This window comes from Drosophila kikkawai, chromosome X (assembly GCF_030179895.1).
Source record: "Drosophila kikkawai strain 14028-0561.14 chromosome X, DkikHiC1v2, whole genome shotgun sequence".
NCBI lineage: Eukaryota > Metazoa > Arthropoda > Insecta > Diptera > Drosophilidae > Drosophila > Drosophila kikkawai.
In genome coordinates, this window is record NC_091733.1 from 25,421,366 (window position 1) to 25,443,133 (window position 21,768).

Sequence of the window (21,768 nt, forward strand, 5' to 3'; positions counted from 1 at the left end):
GGTCTTAAAAGCTTAAAAATGCATCATTTTATATTAAAAATTATTAATTAATTGGAAAACCTAAAAAATCTCTCGAAATGCATTTAAGGAAATGCATACTTCACTACATTTTCTTTTTTGCATTCCCTGCATAGCTTTTACTGCGAGGTTTCACTGTACATGCAAATCGCTGTAACTCAGCTTCTTCTGCTGCTGCCCGCTAACAGGTGCCGTTGCAGAAGAAGGTCGCTCTGTGGCTGCTGCGCTCCCGGGCTCTCTCTCTTCCTCTCTTTCAAGTTCAATGCTACATTGAAAGAAATAATCAGTAGATTTTCCAAGAACCCACAAAACTAAATCGGAAATGTTAGTTTTTAAATTAAAAATGCACTCGATATATGGCGAATATATAGTATATTTCAATTTATAGGCAAACTTGTACCTTTTAAGTGGAAAACTCAACAACTACTGAATGCATTCTCTCTGTGTACGAGTGCCCATGAACTTTACAGCACCTGAGAGCGGGAGAGAGTTGTAAGTGGCGAGAGCAGAGAGCACAGTGTACGTACGATCGCTGGAGCGTGTGAGTGTGCTGTAGAAATGGGGCCTTCTTTTGCCTGGTCTGCCGTCTCTTTCTCCCGGCCGCGCTTTCTCTGCCCCGTTCTTGGGGGGCGCGCTCTCTTCTGGTTCTTCTGCTTCCTCTATGCGCTCTGGGGGAAAGGCATAAAAGTGGCGATCCACCGCGGCCAGCAGCCAGTCAAACTCCATCATCGTCAGTCATCACCAGCAGCAGCAGCAGTCGCAGCAGCAGCATCGGAAAACGCAGCAATAGCCGCAGCGGACGCAGCAGCTTGGACAAATTGTTTCTTTTTTTTTTGTGGTTGACTCGCGTGTGTGACAAACCCCCCATCATAACTCCTTGCGGGCTGCGTTTTTTTTTGGCAAGTGAACCCACACACAACGACGACAAGTGACACCTCTCATCGCTCGTGAAAATCGCAAAAACAAAAACTGTGTGAAAGTGTGAAAGCAAAACGAAAAGAAAAAAACAGAGACAAAGCCCTCGCTAAAAAAAAGGATTAAAACAGAGCCTGGAAAACTGTGCAATAAATTACTAAACGAAGAAAAAAGGTAAGAAGGCCAGACAAAAAGAAAACTCGTAAAGAGTGTAAGCTTTTCCTCGATCCTTTTTTTTTTTTGTATTTTTTCGAATCAAAAACATTAACATTTAGTGCGAAAACTTTAAATTTTCGAAGGATTATAAATAAATAAAATAAAGAGCAAACTGCATCATAAAATAAAGAACTCTGAAAATAGCTTAATAAATAAAAACAAATTTAATAATATAATACTTATTGGGCAAGTTCTCAACATAAAAATGAAAAAAACTTTTAATGACCTTGAAACTTTGTACAAATAGTATAAATGTTGTCTTGGAAATGCAAATAAAATGGAAATTTATGAACTAATAATATAAAATATATGATAAAAATATATAAAACAAAATATTTGTAAACTTTTAATATTAAAAAATGCAATATTTAATATTAAATATTACTTAAAGGACTTTAAGGATTTATTTATTAATATTTCTTATTATAAAGTAATAAATAATGCAAACTATCAGTTTAAAAAATATGCTATAAATATTAAAAATATAAATCTTACACATAAAAAAAATATATATTTATCATAAGATTAACATAAACTTATAAATTCTAATAATATTGAATTTATAATTTTATGTTAATCTTATGATAAATATATATTACTAAAAACCTCCTGAGGGTTAAAAATAAAAACTATAATTTCTGTCAATATGTTATACACATATTGAAATAAAAAATGTGGTAAAAAATATAGAAATTTTTATATATCCAATATAAAAAAAATACTTCCCATAAAGTAATAAATACTAGTCTCTCTTCTCTCTTTAAATGTAAAAAAAAAAAAACAAAACAATTTGTGAAAGAAATGCAGCAGCTTCCTCTTCTTTCATTCTACCATTCCTTGACTGCATTGCTTTGTATTTTTCTTCTTTGCCATCATCATCATTATCATGATGATGATGATGTCGTTGCGATGATTGCCTCCTTTCTCGTCGTCAAAAGTGACACCTCGCGAAGTGAGTGAGTGAGTGAGGAGCAGCCAGGAGGTCTCTTTCCGTGTGCCTTCCTCTCCATTTACACTTGTATTTGCCCCGCCAATTGTCACCTGCTCAGGGTCTCTCATCTCAGCTCATCCTTTCCCTTTTCCCCACCATCTCTTTTTTTTTTCTAACCCTGAAAACGAATGACTTAGGCAACAAACTCGAGGCAGGCTAAAGACTTAGGCAACGAACTTGCCGCAAGGCGAGGCAAGTCAAGAATTCCATGAAAATCGGTGCGTTTCGCATTATGCATGTGCATGACCAATAAGAGGAGGGAAGTGAGGGAACCCTAGAACTTGCAACAGACCTTCAATTTCATTGGAAAATGCAAGAAAGCCCCAAAGTCGAGGGTCAACTTCTGGTTGCTCGTTTTTATTTTTCCCCCCCCCTTTTCTTCTTTATATATATGTATATATATATCTGTCTCATGGCCTGGCGAATTTAATGCCGCTGCTCTGCTGCTGCTGGTTGCGCTTTATATTTTCTGTTAAAGTCATTAACGCAATTAACCGTTATTACCCACCGTTGTTGCTGTCAGCGGTATGGTCACCCAATTCATTAGGAAAGCATTTAGTGCCAGAGCGAGACAACCTGCGTGTGTGTGTGCGCGAGCTACAAAACTAAAATAAAAATATATATATACAAACATACCTATATACATATATACATATTTATAAAAAACAGCAACAAGAAAAAGCAACGGTCCAAGAGCATGAGAAACGCATTAAAAAGCCACTGAGGAAAAGCAAAAAAAAGAACTCGGTTTAGAAAAAAAAATTGTGAAGAAACAGATACCGGGGGACAACCTGTCGTTGAGGCGAACCAACCCAACCCACCAAAACTAACCCAAGTAACTCCAACTCCCGACTCCCGACTCCGTCACCCGGCTGGCGTCTGGTTTAATGGTTTTCCAAGTAGCAAAACGAACTCGGTTCGAATGAAAACTTTATTGTTTTTTCAGCGCCCGGAAATAATGTAATAATCTTGCATAAAAACGACCTCGTCTTATGGGTTATACTTTTTATAATCGAATCGTAAAAAACAAAAAAAAAAAAAAAAAGTTACGAAAAAAATGAAACAAAACAAAGAACCTAACAACCCATTAAAAGCGATTTGGGGGAAATGGAACCTGGAACCTGGATACTGGTACTACTCCCTACTTGCCTACTTGTACCCAGAGGCGTCGTTGTCGGCCAGCCAAAGAAAAGAACCAAGTGCCGGTAGTGTCCGTTTATGGGGCCTTGGGGCAGGCATTAGCATTAGCATCTAACATCAATTAATGTCTGGCCGCGATGCAAATCAGCGACCATCATTAAACAAGCCCCCCCCCCACCTTGCAATCCGTCAATTGAGGCAGAAAATAAAAGAGAGAGAGAGAGATAGAGAGAAATAACATCATAGCTCTAAACATTGGCATTTTCTCCTCATTAAAGACGGATTTTCCACTTTAAACTCTCAACTTGCACTGCACATTTCTCTTTTGATTTTTTTTTTTTTTTTATTTTTTATTTTTCAATGCGTGGAACAGCTCTGGGGAATTGACCCAAAAAAGCAGAGACATCGAGTAAGAGAGAGCAAGAGAGAGAGAGAGAGGGATGGGGAAAAAGAACACAGACTTAACACTAAACGCTTAGCCGCTCCAACAAATCAGTACGTTTTTTTTTTGGCCCAGTTTAGATGGTGTTGTTGTTGTTGCTATTGCCTTGGCCAAAAGCGGAAATTGGTTGCGGGCGGCAGAAGGCAAGAAAACTAATTTGAAATTCCAAATGAAACGAATGAATTCGGTCTGATTGAGATGAGCCGGGAAAGCGGCCGTCGGCGCCCTCCGGCGGTCACTCCAACTGGGTTCTCTGCCTCTTGCCTTTACTTGCTTTTAATTTATTTTCTTGGTCGGTTTACCAGAAAAATAAAAATAAAACTGGCACATCAAAACAAAAATACAACGGACTTTGGAGGAACCATAGTTAAAGCCCTGCAGCTGCTCGCTTTCTTCCGTCTATTTTCAAGATCGGAAATCTTCAAAAAAGAGATATTTACTAAAGCTAAATGGTTTTTAGGTAAAGAGTTGTAATGATGGGATGTTTTGTCTTTGAATTATGTCAAGATCCCAGATATCAGGTTTACAAATAAAAGTATTATATTCAATTGTAGAAACTAGTACTTGCCTAGAAGAATCCTTGCTGTTATATAGGATTTCTTTAAGTTCTTTTAGTAGAAGATTCTGTATAGACTTTCTTCTTCAAGATGTAGATGTAGACTTTCTTCAAGAAAATCTAAAAGATATATATGTTCCTCCCTGTTTACGTTCCCAGTCTGATTCCCTGGAGTGATTGACTGCCGCTTGATTACCTAATGGACACTAGCACTCTCTTCGTGTCTTCCGCCTCCCCTCATTAGCATCTCAGATTTCATTAGCTTCCTTCCCTCTTCTTGGTGGTGGCCTTCTTTTTGGCTTGTGCCGCTTGGCTTGGCACAGATTCTACACTCTGCTCTGCTCTATTCTTTTTTTTTTTTTCTCTCCTTTTTGGGGGCTGCCTATGTGGGTCAGTTTGGATTCAATGGGTGTCTGTGTGTGTGTATGTAGTATAGTACACCTGTTTGGGCCAGACGCATGACAACACACAATTGGGGATTTTGTGGTAGATTCGCTAGGCGAATGATATGATATATTCTCCCACTCACCAGCAGCAGCAGTACTCAAGGGGCCTTGAGGCTGGTTAAGCGATACAAGACGAGTGATGACTGATGGGCGACGAGTGGCGAGTGGAGGATCACATGAGTGACGAGTGATCATTGAAGTAGGTTCTGGAGAGGGTACTCAGACGGCACAGACATCGTTTAAAGACTAAAGAGTGTTTAGTGTTTAAAGGGATTACATTTGGTGTTGAAGAAAGGATATCTTGAAGGTTCTAAAGTTTCAAGTTTGGAATAGAAAGTAATATTTTAAAGACGGGCCTTGAGTAGATTTTACAGAAGAATTCTTTATTCTATTGTATCTCTTTTTTTATACATTTCCTTTTCTTTATTTATCTATTTTTGTTTTATTTTTATATTGGCAATAAAACGAAAACTGTTCCAAATCGAATTTGCTTCGTCGTTTGGCCATGGTAATTATACCAAATACAAGCCACAGATCATCATCATCATCATCATGATGATGCGGCGGTTCTTTCTGGTGTCATGATGACTATGAGCTGGCACTTGTGTCGTCTTCGTTCCAGCTGAAATCTTTTCGTTTTCTTTTGGGGAAGCAAGACCCAGAAGCGCCCAAGATCTTGCTTAAAGAATCTGTGCTATTCCAACGGTTGTTTTGTTTACAGTCTCTCCACAAATCCCCCCTCATCCCTCTACCAATTTTACCCATTTCTAACCATTTTTGGTATTATAAGCCATATTAAAACGAAATGCTTCTTAGTTATGACTGCAAAGATAGAGAGAGGAAGAGGGAAAGGAAATGTGGGCCAAAGTTGTATTTGGATCTGTTTTTTGGGCTCTTTTTGGTCTCAGTCTCAGTCTCCGTCTCGGTATTTTGGCTTATGATCGCCGCTTTTTTGTCATAAACACAATGACGCTCCATAGTTCTTTGCGCAGATACACCGCGGATCCCTCGGCTTTAACTTTCGTTCCCAATTAGGCCATAAAATTATTCACCCAGTCGCTTCAAATGGGAAAAATAGCAGTAAATGGCTAAAGCTAAATGAATGCACTTAAAATGAATGAATGGAATAGAATGAACCGGATTCGGATTGAAATTGGAATTGGAATGAATGGATGGCCCAGTTACCGTTTTTCCAGTTCCAGTTCCAGGCGAATGCAAATCAAAAGGAGACTCTTAAGACCCCGCGTGGTGGCTAATTTGAATAGCTGATTGTTTCAGAGCAAAGCGATTGAATCACTTATGCTGATTGCCGGCACACAATCAATGAGTGTTGGCCAATTCGTTATAAATTGCATGGAATAGCTGGTAATCCATGAATAAAAACCATTCATTTCCTTTATGAACCTCGATGATTGCAAAAGCATTGTAAATCTCAGCTTAGAGAACCATTTGCAGATTTTGTGGGTAACCATTAAATTGGAAATTAAAATACATTTTGATCTTGAGACATGTTACCGAGAAGGGGTCTGTGTGAAGGACAGCCTTTCATGGGTATTTACAGAGAAATTATCACACCTTTTTAGGGTTATTCTTGTTATTCTTACTTATGAATTATTCAATTAAACCATAATGAATGGAGTACATTGTAAGCTGCTCTTTGACTTGACTTCTCTTCAACTTTTATATTTATATTTTTAACAAATCTATTATTAAAATTATGTAAATTATTTCTAGATACACAAATTCTTTAAAAATGAATGTAAAACTCATAAATTCCAAGCAGAACTTTCTTTTTTTTCTGAAGCTTTTGTAATTATAATCATCACCTCTTAATTATGTCCAATTAAAAGCGACTCTTCCCTGGGCCGGTGCTACTTAATACGCTGTAAATGACCAAAGAAATTCTAATTAAAATTCCAAAATTGATTGATGGGGCCACTGACAGAAGTTGGGAGAACAAAAAAAAAACACAGACCATAGCTCTTCTTCCCATGGCCAAGTGTCCAACTATCTTGTGTATTTATCTTTGGAAAAAGCGGAAAGCCGGGGTGAACGTGTGAAAGTGTTCCCATTTCACAGGCCCGTGACCAGTGTCAATTTCAAGTTCTCGTTTCGAAACAAAACCTTTTTTTTTTTTTTTGACAAGCCAAGCTGCACTTGACGTGGCCAAGACTGCGTGTTGGGTTCTCTCTTCTTTCTCTTGTGCTTGGAGTCCCCATTTAATGGTTACAACAAAAAGGGCTAATTACAAGACTCATGCGTATGCAAATGTTAGTTATAAAACTTCCATTCAACTCTATGAAGGCGGAAAAAGTGTGTTTTTGGAGTGTGCGAATGTTCTTTTGTGTTTAGAGAATTTTCCTCATCTCGAAAACCAAAATCCAGAGCAGCTTCAGCGAGGCGTTGCGTTACCATTTTGCATTTGCATAGCAATTTCATTTGAATGATTATTTATTTCTTCGTCGCTTTCCCTAACATCTAACATCTAACGTCGTGGTCGTCGTCGTCGTCGCGTTTGTGTCTTAAGTCTTTTGTTTTACGACTGAAGGAGGCGGAGTCTCCACTCGACCCGCTTGCAATTCGGTCAAGTAATCATTTATTCCAACTTAATTGCTGCCATGTTGCACTGCTCCAGCTGCTCCAAGACCGAGCACCAGTTCCAGCTTCAACTTGAGCTCCAAACTCCTGCTGCTGCTGCTGCTGCTGCTGTTGTTTTAATTACTCAGCATGTTGCATGCAAATCGCCACGCTGGAAAAACTACCAATGAGCGATTTTCCTTTTGGGTGTGGTTCGTTCAGTAAGAACGAAACGAAAAGAAAAGAAATAAAGTAAAGTGCATAAAAAAGTCTAGCTAAAGAAAATCCATTTGAAAGAAAGGGGTTGCTTCGACTACAGAGAGATTTTTGAGGGGGCTGTATATCAATAAGCCATTAACTTTAGAGCTTGACCAGCTCAGATACACATTCATATCTATGTGTGTGTATCTTTGTATCTATGTATCTACCTACTAGTAGTTACCGTTACACAGCAAGAAGATGAAACATGTTCTCGGACCAAGCTAAAGAAAAAAGAAGAACCAGAATCCGTACAAGACGATTTTCCAATCTGAATGAAAGAAAGAGACAGAGAGAGAGAGAGGGAAAGAGAGAGCCTTAAAATGGAATTTTCATTATATATTTTCTTACCAAGGCCAATCTATATACGATATATATATACGAAAAGTGGCTTAAATTAAACGAAACGAGAAGAGAAAATAACAATAAAGGCCGGCCAGAAGAAGCTGCAGCAGCATCACAAATCGATTGGAAACTCGTTTTCAACATCATTTGACTGGAAAGTGCATTTTCTGTTATTAATATATGAAGAAAAAAAAATTGTTCGAGCACAGATGAAGAGGCCAAGATATGTTATAATTAAGTGGCATTGTTTTCAGCCCCAACTTCAGGTGCAAACCGTTAGAGAAAAACACAGGGAGAGTTGGAGCTCAAGCTGAAGTTGAATCTTGAATTTTTCAAGTTGAAAACGAAGCCAGAAGAGATCCCCATCTCGTTTAGAGAAGTAGAAAATGTGCCGCAATTGGGATCATCTCTTGTGAGCTCTTCATTCAAGATCTTTCTGTTAATTTGTTGTATGTGTGTTTGTGTGAGGAAAATTGTTGAAAGTCTTCAAGTTTTCTCTTGAAATCCAGAAAGGGGAAACTGATCTAACCAATAAATTTTGTTTTTAAACAGTTTCTGGTAGAAATCACAAAATAGTTTGTAAATTTCCCTATTAAAGAGGCCCATCAACATCTCTTTCTTTCCTTTTTCTCTGTAATATAATAAATTTTAATCAAAACCTTATCTAATTCTCTACCAATTCCTTCTTTCTCTTTGCAGAATCGCAGAAGAATCGCAGACAAGCTAGAAGAAGCTTCACGCAGCAGAAGAAATACAACAAAAAAAAAGAAGAAGGTAAGCGCAGACTAAAAGACAGACTTGTGGCAGTTCCAGGAGGAAACCTCTTGTTTTTTGGGTGGGAGAATCAAAAGAAGAGTCAGGGAATCGGAGAGCCAGGGAACCACAGACTGAGAATGAAGTGAACTCCACTCCAAGCCAAGTTGAGGTGGGTTTAAACTCAAACTTCTTAAAACTCTAAAACCTGGGCTCGGTTCAAGTTGGTCTTGTGTATGTGTATTTTATGTCTTCCGCTGTAATTGCGATCACAAATCAAGGCAGGTGTTGAGTGGATTGGACGTTGACGTTGAAAGTTGCACAGAGAAAGAGAAAGAGAGAACTTGCGAGTCCAATCTAAGTCTAATCATCATGGCGGGACTCTCTGCGATGTCTCTAAATGTCTGGATGTCTATTTATAGGCTAGGTGCAACAGGCAATCGCCCGGCAATTAGTCACTCGGAACTGCGAACCGCGAACCGCGAAACCAACTGTAGCCATCCCAACCCATCTGTCCAGGGCATCCATCCATCTATCCATCCATCCATCCATTGCGTCGCTCCATCTGTGAATGCTGCGACTGCCTGGCACTGCCTTAATGCGCACCCTCGACTCACTCGCCTTCTGTCTCGCATATCACAATTATTTAGGTCTGTCTTTACTAATTTAGAGATGGCAGCGTGACACGAAATTAATGCGATATTTTAAGAGATCTTCTAAGCGATATTAGATGCGATATTATATTTTCAAATAATCAAAGCTGAACTCTTCTGAATTTTCTTTATTTATGTTCTACTTATCAATGTTCTTTAGCTTCTTAAGCTAAATTCTTTTCATAACTCCAGTTTCCCTTTAAAAAAAAAAAACTATCGTTAATAATAGGTTTCCCGTTTAATTGAGATTTTTCACCTATTGTTTTTACCTTTTCTAATCACCTTTTTTTTTATGACCAAACCCTCCTACCTCCGCCCATCGCTAATTACAATTGTGCTGTGCTGGGTGGGGAATGGGGAAATTTTCGCGCTGATTGCTCATAAAAAGCAAGCAAGAATCTCTGTGGTCGTGAGTGATTTCTGCTCTCATCTCCCATCTCCAGTGGCCATAAATTGTCCAGTGGCGGTGGCTTAGTGTAACTAATTGACGATCAACGCAAAACGCTTTGGCGGCATCCACCGCCCAGCAACCATTCCGCCTCCTTGGTGACATTGAGTAATGGAATTGGAGGAGTCTGGAGTTGGAGTTGAAGCTGCAACTGGGAACTGTAGTTGGAGTTAAAGCTCTCCTTCAGGTCAGGTCCTTGGGGCGGAGCACATTTGAACGCTTTGATTTGTTTGAGCCGCCATGACGACTCTTCGACAATTAAGTCTATTCTAAAATAGAGACAGAAAGAGAAGAGAGAGGGAGAGGGCAGGTTGAGAAGTTTTAAACAAAAGGGCTACTGAAAGGAGCTGAAGGAGTTTTTACAGGGAGAGAAAGTAAACACGTTGATAATATTTTTTCTTAGAGGAATACTTTGATTTTAGTTTTTTTTTTTTAAATTTGTTTCTAATAATTAAAATTTTACATTTTATTATTTTTAATAGATATTAATAATAAATATTCATATTATGAAGGGCCTCGTATTTTGCAGATGTTTTCATTATTGAAACCAAACCCATGTTAATGTAAATAATATCTGATAAATATGATACATTTCTAGCTACATTTTTGGCTGTACTTTTATCGAAATATATCGATTATTACATTTTAACAGAATTTTCGCATCTAATTATATCGAAATATATCGAAGAGATGATAAATTTCTAGCAGACCTCTTCCCTGTATTTAGAAGCAATCTTAATCCCTGTCCCTCTAATTTATTATCAGATTCTGCTTTAAGCTTTGGACTGCGTTAAGGATGCTAAGAGATGTGAAGATGCGATCCATTTGGAAAGCCGCACCTTTGTGAGGGCTGCGCTGCCGCGCTGTCATTGCAATTAATTTTGTCTTTGTCTATATTTAATTCGCCTTTTCGCTGGGCTTGTCTGCTGTTCCTCTTGCCTATCTACCCTCTCTGTTTTTTTTTTCCTTTCCTGCCTTTTGAGGGCGTTACCACAAGTTCTCACATGCATGGGCGATAATCGATAGTTATCGATAAATCCCTGTCCCGGTCCCCGGTACCTTGGCAAAGTTTTCGGTCATTGTCCATGCACTAATTAAGTTATGCACTTGGCCCCTGCCTCCGTTGCCCAGCTATGAGGAAGTCTTCTTCGTCTCTGCATATATCTATCGCTTGTATCTGGAGGAATGTGCTGCCTCGGACCCAAAGCCAGGCAGGGGAGACGACTCTCGAAGAGAGAGCCTCAACCTCGACGAAGAGCTTATCAAGCCCTGGCCATCTGAGTTTTGGGGCCTTTCTGCGGTCTTTAGCCCCCTTCCTCCTTTATTTTATTTTTTTTCCTCAGCTGCGAGCGGAAGTTCTCTTTTTCACGAAAAAATTCTAAAGAGTTTTGTGCTGTTATCTGTTGTTGCTCCCAGGCGATATCATAAATCCTATTAATCGAAATCGAAATGGTATAGGTGGGGGACACAGCGGAAAAAGAAAGAAGTAGTTGTCATAATAAAGGCTTACATTGGTTATTTAAAATGTTAAGATACGTGGAGTGTTTCTTTAAAAATAAGCTAAAAATAATGTTTAGAGATATTCAGCATGTTAATCGCTGCTTTTTGGCAGTTATCGATAGGTTTTAAATGCTGGAAAAATTACAGAAACTTGTGGGAATATGGAATAATTAATTACTTAAAGCTTTATTTCATTAAAATTAAATTAATTAAATTTAATTTAATAAATTCATTAGAGAATTTAAGATTTTCCACATTTTATGCGCTGAAATTGGTCAGTTATCGATAGGTTTAACATACTTTAAAATTTTTAAACTTCTCAAAACTATGTTAGAAAATTGATAAACAATTACTGGCAGCTTACATTGATGGGTATTAAATAAAGCTTATAATTTCTGAATTCAAATTTAAAAACAAAGATTGAGAGATAGTTACTACTTAAAAAACTACTTTTAAGCTCTTATCGATAAGCTTGAAATGCTTAAAAATCACAAAAAAACTCCTCCAGAGTTACTCAGAAAATCGATAAACAATTACTGGCAGCGATTACATAAATAGGTATCGAGTATCCTTTTGCGGCAATTGCGTTTATGTGACCCCTAAGTGGATATCAATTAACTCGACCGGGATTCCATTTATTTATTGTTTTCGCTCTTTGTATTTCTGTTTCTGTTTCTGTTCTTCTTTTTATATTTGTGGCTTTTCAATTACATTTATCGATTGGCCACCATCCTCCACCTCCACCTCCACCTCCTCGGCATAACCATTCTCCTCTCCATTTTATTCGAGTGGAGCTCTGGCTCTGCTGGCTCGCTCCTCAAGTGGCAATTGTTAATTTATTGTTTGTGGGCAGCCGTGAGCGTTTTGTATTGATTCAGCTTGCCAATTATTGTGTAAATAAATTCCAAATTGCGTGAGGCAGTAACAGCGGCAAAAGTGTGCTCTTCATGAACTTGGGTTTGGGTTTGGGTTCTCTCGGGTTCTCGGGTTCTCGGGTTGATCGTAATGTTGCCGCTCTGTAGCCAAAGGCCATTCACATACATTTTTACGTACTTTATGGGCAATTTCCAGGTTCAAGAAAGAGAAGAAAAAAGCTGGAAAAAAACTGAACAAAAAAAATGCTGAAAAACTCTGTAAAGAAGGCAGGCAGCGGAAAGCAGACTAACGGAGTCAACAGGCCGCCACAATATTGGTAGAATCTCCACTGCCTCTGCCTTCACCTTTACCTCCACCTCTTTGGTCTCCACAAAGCTCTGGCATTGTGCACTACAAATTGTCACACAATGTTCCAGCTTGTGTTCCCTTTTTTTCCGCCCCTCCTCTGTGGCTCTCAATGAGATAAGCCCAAAGCCTAATATGGACAAAGCAGCAACAGCAGCAGCAGCAGCAAAGCATGAAAAGCCAAGCATGAAAGCTAAGAAAAAGCAGAGAAAATCCGTTGATGGGCCGCTGATAAGGCTAGATTATGAGAACGATTTTTGATTTAGGGGTTCACAGAAACAGACACCACAGAGTCAGGGCCAAACTCTAGGTTACACTTTAAAAGGGGAGACTTGACATGGGCTATAAATCAAGTGAAATCAGGGATATATATAGAAGAAAATCTAGGCTTGTAAGTCGATAAATTAACTAGCATAAAATCAAGCTTAATAAATAATAATCCCCTCTTTATTCTCTTAAATATTCCTTCCGATGAAAAGAACTCCTTCGCTGCTTTGCAAGCTTCTGACGAAAATTATAAATAAATTGTAATAAAAATTTGCTTTAACTTAACCCTTAATCAAAAAATGTCAACTTAAAAGTAAACTTTAAAACTCTAAATAATAAATAAAGGAAGCTCCCATTGAAAAAGAGTCGGAAAAGCTACATTTTTTGTTTGAAGAATTCTCTTATTTGGCAAAGAAAGGAAGGGAACAGAAGCAACGGTGGCTGGCAGCTTTCATTTGTTTGTTCAGTTTATGAAACTGTGAAGGTTCCTTCAAAGGCCTCTCCTTCGCTTCAGCTACAGCTTCCTTCCACTCCATTGGCTCCCTCCTCCTCTTGGACTGCCAACTTCATCTTCGTTTTGTCCGAAGACGGCATTGACGGAGTGACAGGCGGTGGACCAAACCCCCAAAGCCACAGAGACAACGAAGAGGAGACATTCGATTAGCATTAAGGCGCATCGGGAATATATATAGAGAGAGAGATAGAGAGAGCCAGAGGCTTGGGACTGCCACTGGAAGCGAATGTTATGCAATTTCAGTTACTTAGGGCCCATCAGTCAATCAGCCCGACTGTCTGTCATCACTCTTTTCTCTGGCGGCATGGCCTTTCCTCAACTCAACTCATTTTGGCCAGCAGCAAATACATATATATATATATATACATTTTTTTCTCTCTTGTCATTGACGACAGTCTCTGGGTTTTTGTTTTTTTTAATTGCCCAAAAGAGCAGCTCGAGTTGACCCATTTTGGGGCTAGATTTCAGAGCCAAGATTACCAGGAAACCGAATTTCAGCGGTGTCAGGGACCAGAGAAAAGTCTTTACTAAAAGTTAAAGTAGAGCTGGAAATAAATAGATTTTTAGTGAATCGATTTTATCTAAAAATATTCTACAAATTTATCGATTAAATCGAAAATTTATATAATTCCAATTAATTGAATTAAAAATTAAATTTGTAATTGTATTGTTTTTTACATTAAAATAATAATAAATAAATCGATTCTGATAATTGAAAAAAAATCGATAAATCCGATATTTCCAGCTCTAATTCAAAGATATATGTAAATGTACCATCAATATACATTATAATTGCCTTAAAACTACAGCCACCGGAAGAGCAAAACTCCAGAGATCATTGTGACTGTAAACTGCTAGCCAAATTTAGCAATTTAGCCATAAACGTACAGCCAAATGGCCAACTCAGCGGAGTCTCATTAAAGGCCAGAAATCACTCTCCAAAAGCCAGACAGAGCAGAGCAGAGCTCTTGGTTGCTGGCTTGCCTTCATTAAATATGAGAAATAATTGCAATTATTGAATATTTGCTGTGTGTGCGCGCGCGCTCGAAAAGGGGCCGTCGTCGTCGTTGGTTGGTTGGTTGGTTCGTTGAAATCCAAATCCAAATCCCAAATGCGGCTAAAGGACACATCGTCATCATCTTTTGCTGCAACGGCGTTGGCCATCTATGGAGCTGCCCACGCTCAACTATAGAGAGAAAGAGAACCCAAAAGCCAAAGCCAAAGCCAAACCGAAACAGAAACCAACATCAAACCCAACATGGCCTAAGCATTTGCATTTTTCATCCACGCCAGTCCATGGCCCCTCCTCGGGGTTCTCGGGTTTTTGTTTGTCAGACTCATTTGAATGCAGTCGCTATTTATGTTTTATGCTAAAGGGGCAGACGACCAAGACCAAGACCAACTCCCAGTCCCAGGCCTAGGCCTAGGCCTAGGCTTTGAGACCCAGACCCAGACCTAAGCCTAGACCCAGACCAAGAGAGATAACCAACGACCAAGTTCGATTTGGACTTGCTAGAGCCTTTGCAGTCAGTGGCCAGTCTAGTGGTGGTAATACACTTGAAGAAAATATAGGAGATTATGTTTATTAAAAGATTTTAGAGACTAAAAACCAAGACCAAGACTTGATCTAAATTACAAAAATGTATAAAAACTTATTAACCCTCAAAACTGCATTTATTAATCAAAATCTTAAATAATAAACTCCAACCTTTTTCGTCCAGTGTCACTCCTTTTTTTCCCTGTTAAGGCAACGAGGCCAAAACCGACTCTGACTTTGACTATGTGATGTTTCGGCCAAAGCCAAAGCCCAAGTCAAAGTCAAGTCAAGTCAGCGTTTACTCTGCTTAACCCACAACAGCCCCTAGCCTCCTCTCCAGTGTCCATTTCAGATGACGGGCGGGGGTTAAGCCAAGTGCTAACTGGACTGATAGCTATGTAAATATGTGAACTGCACATATTCCCTTTGGGACTTTGCGACTGCAAGGCAGCAAAAGTGTCGAAAGGCCTGCAGGAGAGAAGACCAAGTCGTTGGGCTTATTGAGTGATCCAAATGGTTTCATAAATCAAGCAAAGGGTATGGATTATGGTAAATAGTTAAACGAAGAGTGAAGAATGAAGAGTGGAGAGTGGAGAGTGGAGAGGGAAAATCGAAGAACCAAGAGTTAAGAGCAACTAGGGAACATGATAAAGAAGGTGGCATCTCGAATGAAGTTAAAGTACAAGAGGAACTCACAGTCTTGGGGCTGTGAATAAATCTTGTGAACAGAAAAATTTAAATAATTCGATACACAGGTTTTCAATCAATTCAAAAGCCAAGCCAAGGTTTTAGTTTTTGCAATATTTCAATTACAATTTCAAGGCAAAATATATATATATATTCACTAATATAAACCTTAATATATATATATTTATATGTATTCACTAATTGTTTAATATTGAGCAATTAGACTACAAAGAAGCCTTATTCCATTCTCTGTTTCATTTTGTTCCAATTTTTATGGAAATAGAGAGACATTGTGTTTCAAATATCTATAATTTCTTGGCTAAATATTTGAGATCCAGGTTTTCTTAGTTGAGAAACTGCTTTAAAATAATACCTATATATTTTTTTAAATTTTATTTTATTATTAAACATTTTTTTTTTAATTTTTTATGGTTTTTAAATATTTAATTTTTTGTTTATTTCATTTCATTTTCATTTTATTTTATTTTCTTTTATTTTTTTAAATTATTATATTTTATTTTTTTTTTTTATTTTATTTTATTAAATTTTTAAGAAGTTTTTCGTTTTCTTTTTTTCTATTCTTTCACCGGAATTCCATTCATTCCCCGGTGTATGCATGTGTATCTGTGTTGGTGTACTGTCACTCACATCCATTCCATTCCGTTCCGGTTTTGGCATTCCGTTCTGATTCCGTTGCCTCGTTGCCATTGCCATTGCCATTGATTGCCGTTAGGCCAAAAGCAATTTGAAAGCAACTTGGAACGACGACAAAGAAATTTGTCTCAAATTTCTAACATGATTTCATGGCGACAAATGCAGTAATCTGCTGCCCCCACTGCCGCCGTTCCAATCTGTTCCATTTCCACGCTGTGCTGACCAACTCGATCATCATGATCACCCGCTGCCTCGTTGCCCCATGATCATTATGAGCTCTATTTTTGTAGTAACATTTGTGCTACATCATTATTAGCAGTGACAGCTAGAAAAATATAAACAAAAAATAGAAACGTAAACACAAAAAATGTATATAAATAAAAATATATAAATAGAAAATGAAAGTAGAACAGAGAAAGAAATATAAATAGAAAGAAATAGAGAAAGAAAGAATATTAAGAGAAGTTTTTAGAAATTGTTTAGTGAATTAATTTTTCAACAGTTTCTCAGGCCGAAAATATGTTCAATTAATCCTAACAATTATTTAAACAAAACAAAAGGAAAGCAAAAAAAAAAAAAGTTCTTAAAAGAAAAGCTGAAAATGTTGGCGGCTCCTGGGGAGGAGGAACACAAAAAGGAGGAAAACAAGTACAGGCGACATGTGGCTGCCTCATTAAAGCAACTTCATGTTGGGTTAATCAGGCAAATGCCGCGGTTTCATTCCAAACTCTGAAGATTGAAGAGTGAAGACTAAAGACTAAAGACTGAAAACCGAAGACTGAAGACTGAAAGACTGAAAACTAAAGTCCAAAGACTGAAGACTCGAGTCGGCAGTCAATCAGGAAGATTGAAGACAACAGCAGCAGCCACAGGAGAAGTTAGCCAAATGCCACTGTCTTTTCTCCAACTCCCCTTGTCTTCCCCTACCCCTTTCTCCCTCTTTCTCTGCTCCCCTCTCTCTCTCTTTCTACCGCTCTTTCCTTTCGGGAGCAAGACCAACACAAACCGGTCAAAATTAACCTACTTAAGAGTGGAGGCCAACTTCGGATGACTTGGCCTGCCTGCCTGACCAGCAGCTGCCGCTGCTGTCTTTGGGCCGGGAAGCCTTTCCTTCTTCCAAAAAAAAAAAAACAAAAAAATATCAAAACAAAATAAAAACAACACAAAATTGTAAAAAAAAAAGAGAAACAGAAAAGCAAATCTGTGCGGTACGTGCCATGTAAAATCAGATGAAGAGTGGCAGGAACCGTGATGGTTGGGGCACAAATAAACGAAAGACTGAGGCAACAAACTTGAAAACTTGAAAAGGAGCCAAAGTCAAATGTCGCACGCGATGAAAAATCGCCTCAACCCGACGACACGCCCACTTTCAATCGCTTTATCAGCCAAAGAAATCGGATAACAATTTATTTCATTTAAATAGATATATACTATATATATAAATATATGTATAAATGTTGGTGTGTGTTCCTAGAGATTATTTTTAAAAGCTGAAGTTGTGGTTTTCGGAGACTTTAAAAGTTAAAGAGCAGGCAAAAGAAGAAAATAGGAAATATTCAAAATATTAATAAATAATAAAAATATTATTTATTTATTCAATAGTAAATATTATAATATTTATAATTTAATTAATAAATATTACAATATTTAGATATTAAGTAATACATTTATTAAAATATTATTACATAATTTATTATTTATATTTTATCTAAATTTTTTACCCTTGCCCAGGGTTTTATACATATATTAGTCAAAAGCTGAAAACGAAGTGAAGGATTCATTTCCGAACCATATATATTCTTGATCAGCATTAACAGGCAAATCTTTCTAGCCGTGTCTGGAAACAAAAAAAATTTTGAAAATTTTTTTTCCAAAATTTGATAAGGGGTTAGTTACATCATTAAAATTTTTAAAAATTGTCAAAAAATTTAATTTCCTAAATTTTTAAATTAATATTCAGATTTTTTAACCCAGAAAAAACTAGCATAGAAAAGCTTTCCTAATTGAATTTAATGCATTTTTTGCTTAGTTATGTTATTTTTAAGCTTTAAAATTCCCAAAAAAAACGTAATTTCCATTAAAATTCCGAGTTTTTCCAGCAAAATGTAAAATATTTATCTCGAAAGTTCTTTATTTTTTCACCAAAACGAATTGCTTGGCATTTTCCAAAGAGATCTCAAGAGAGAGGCAGGGAAACCGCTAGAAAAAGGAGGGGAAAATTGAAAATCCGGCGATGAAAATGCAAACCGCAATCAAAGTCAAAGGAAAACTTCATCAACATCAACATCAACAGAAGAGTTCGTGGGGAGGCTCTCCAGCGGCGAAATCCATTGGTTATCCCCGCGGCACGGCAACATCCGAAGGCGACTTTGAGTGGTGCCCAGTGAGCCAGGTTAATTGATTATCGCTGCACTTTTCCTACCCGATTTTCTCCCGTCTCTTCCTCTCGAGAGGCTGTGTATGCGAGTGACCGACCACCGACCGCAATGACAAGCGTCACGAGATCAAAGCATAAAACCAAAATTAGAAGAAACCAATGGCCCAGCCAGTAGAATTTAGCCAAGACCACGAACTCGTGAGTCAACTGGGCCTCACGTGGGTCTCGTGAGTGCAGAGAGAGAAATATTATATAGAAGGATTTAGGGGTTATATGAAAGTATCTTGGTTTCTTTTTATGATTTTTTCTTCTCTTTGAAGATATAATATTTTCAAAATGCATTTTTTATTTTTTTTTTTTTGTAACTATTCAAGTTCCCCTTAATTTTCTCTAAGTGTTGCGTAAGTGCAAAGCTCTATTTATGACCCCCAAAGAAAACAGGCAAAGCCATGTTGCATTCTGCGCTTGCCTAACAAGATTTGTGTGCCATTTCGCTGCCGCTTTTGGTAGCACCTTTTGGCCAAGGTCTGGTCGATCGGTCGGTCGGTCTGTTGGCCAGCTTCGTGTCTGATCTGCTCTGTGACAGCAGCAGCAGCCAGCAGCCACTACTACTGCTCTTGGCCAAAAGAGAACAAACCGAAAGCGGCTTGGAAAATCAAGTGATTACTGTCTGGCATCACGAGTAATGAAACGTGACTCAAATCGCAGTTAAACACCGAGGCCAGGCGGCCATCTCCTGCCTCCTATATATCTATATATAAATATATATATATATACCCTCGATCCTCACACACGCAAACCCCAAAACGAACGAGGTAAAACACGAGGCAACAACAATTAGAACAAGCCAAAAACAACGCCGAGAACAAGAGCCAGAGGGAACCCATGGTCATCTCATGGCAGAGAGATCTCCTCCAGAGATCCCCTAGGAGCTGCTGCCGCTGCTGCTGTTAGCCTGTAGCTACTCTGTGGCAACTGCATCATCAATGTCCCGGCCATGTCAGCCATTTGGGTAATGTCGTCGCTGCTCGAATTTAATGGCCAAAAAAAAAACTAAAACAGCGAAACAAAATCAACACACACTAGAGAGGCGAAAATAGAAGATACAACAACGGTTGGGGGGTTAAGCCCAGGGGTATTCCCTGGGAGAAGGAATAGGAGTAGGAGCAGGAGTGGGAATAGGAGTAGTAGAAGGATCAGGAGTAGGAATAAGAATAGGAGTAGGAGCAGGAGTAGGAGCAGGAGTAGGAGCAGGAGTAGGAGCAGGAGTAGGTATAGGAGTAGTAGAAGGATCAGGAGTACGAATATAAGCAGGAATAGGAATAGGATCAGGAGTAGGACCTTGGATTAGGCAAAACCCTGTTCTCTCAGAGGAGAAAATCCTTTATTCTCTTTAGTTATTGCTCTCTGAAATTTGAAAAAACCATGCAAGGGGCATCTAAAGCTCTCTAAGAGATGTATTTATTGTGATTATCCACAATCAACTCCTTAATATATGTTTTAAATACCTCCATCTCCTTAATAAATATTCTAAACACCACATTTTCCCTCTAAATCAAAGCTCCTTTCCACCCCATAAAATTAATCTCCTTGTTACGCTCATGTTTTCATACTCCAACTGACCCCCAGAGATACCACTCTTTCTCTGCTCTGGCCTGATCCCTGGCAATTATCTGCTTGGACCTGGTGTGTAATTGAATTGATTAGAATGGATAAACCCTCTGACCATAGATCTTGGGCCAGAGCACACAACACACAGCTGGCCACAACGGATGATATCCATATCCGTTGTGTGTGAGACCATTAAATCTTCCCAGAGATTTGCATATGAAACAAAAGAGGCGGACATGCAAATCTCCTCCTCCTCCTCGACTCCTTTCGTGCTGCTCTGTTTGCTCTGTTCCTCGGACCAAAGATGACACAGGCCAGCGCAAAAGGCAGCAATCTGCATCTATTTTTATACCCTTGCAGGGTATTATAATTTCAGTCAGAAGTTTGCAACGCAGTGAAGGAGACGTTTCCGACCCTATAAAGTATATATATTCTTGATCAGCATCAACAGCCGAGTCGATCTAGCCATGTCCGTCTGTCCGTCTGTCTGTCTGTCCGTCTGTCCGTCTGTCTGTCTGTCCGTCTGTCCGTCTGTCTGTCTGTCTGTTTCTACGCAAACTAGTCCCTCAGTTTTAAAGCTATCTGAATGAAACTTTGCATATAGTCTTCTATATGCTCTCACTGCTATATATGTCGGAACGGGCCGGATCGGACGACTATATCATATAGCTGCCATACAAATGTTTGATAAATTTTTAGAAAAAAAAGTATAACTTGGCTGTTTTTCAATATTTTTGCATCATTTTTGAGATATAGCCATTTTATATTATTCCAGAATTTTGGTAAAAATTTTATGAAAATCGGACGACTATATGATATAGCTGCCATAGGAACGATCGAGAAATTAATAGAAATAAAATTATAGCTTCGTTGTTTTTCAACGCATTTTTATTTACTCTGAGATATACGTTTTTTTTATTATTCTAGAATTTTGGTATAAATTTCATAAAAATCGGACAACTATATCTTATAGCTGCCATAGAAGCGATCGGTAAATGTATAAAATATATAAAGCTGAGAATGTAAAACTGTAACTGTCAAACTGTAAACATAATAAGTATAGGTAAAATGTAATGAAACTCTGTTTTGTGAGTGTTTTCAGCATTTAAATCTATAAAATAAACATCAAAACCAATCTGCAAGGGTATACAAACTTCGGCGTGCCGAAGTTAGCTTCCTTTCTTGTTTTTTTTCTCTTTTTTTTTTGCCAGAGAAGAGATACGACGTGGTGTATCTCTGGGAATGCGACACGACTTGGTGTTTGAAATATTTCACTTTTGGCTAGCGCCCGTCCTGCCCACCTAAGAAAAAACTAAACAAAAAAGAAAATACAAAATAATAAAGCACAAAAAAATAAGAATAAATACAGACAATGGGCCAGTGAGTGGCCTGTGGCTTTAAGGCCGGCCTTCTGCCTTCTTCTTCTTGGACACTCTTCTGGCCAAGTCTCTTGGCCTTTTCCTCTCCTTGGGATAATACATGATATTAGACACAACACCACACAGCAGTGGGTACACCAACTTGGAGGCCTCAAAATGGAAAATTGCCATGCATAACATATTTTTCTTTTCCCTCTGTCGTTTTTTTGTTGTTTTTGTTTATTATAAAGACTTGCAAAGTGGAGCCATTTTCCTGGACCACA

General features: G+C 38.4%; 1 protein-coding gene across 2 annotated transcripts in view; it reads left to right on the plus strand.

Moving 5' to 3' along the window:
- tyn (trynity) overlaps nt 1-21,768 on the plus strand; it is an 80,340-nt gene that overhangs the window by 38,275 nt on the left and 20,297 nt on the right. The window contains exons 1-2 of one of the 2 annotated variants that reach the window (XM_017175075.3): nt 741-1,107; nt 8,604-8,678. The gene's annotated coding sequence lies outside the window, so the exon portion shown is untranslated. Of the gene's footprint in view, nt 1-740; nt 1,108-8,603; nt 8,679-21,768 lie in introns of those variants that run through there. The other variant, XM_017175076.3, reaches the window with a different exon arrangement.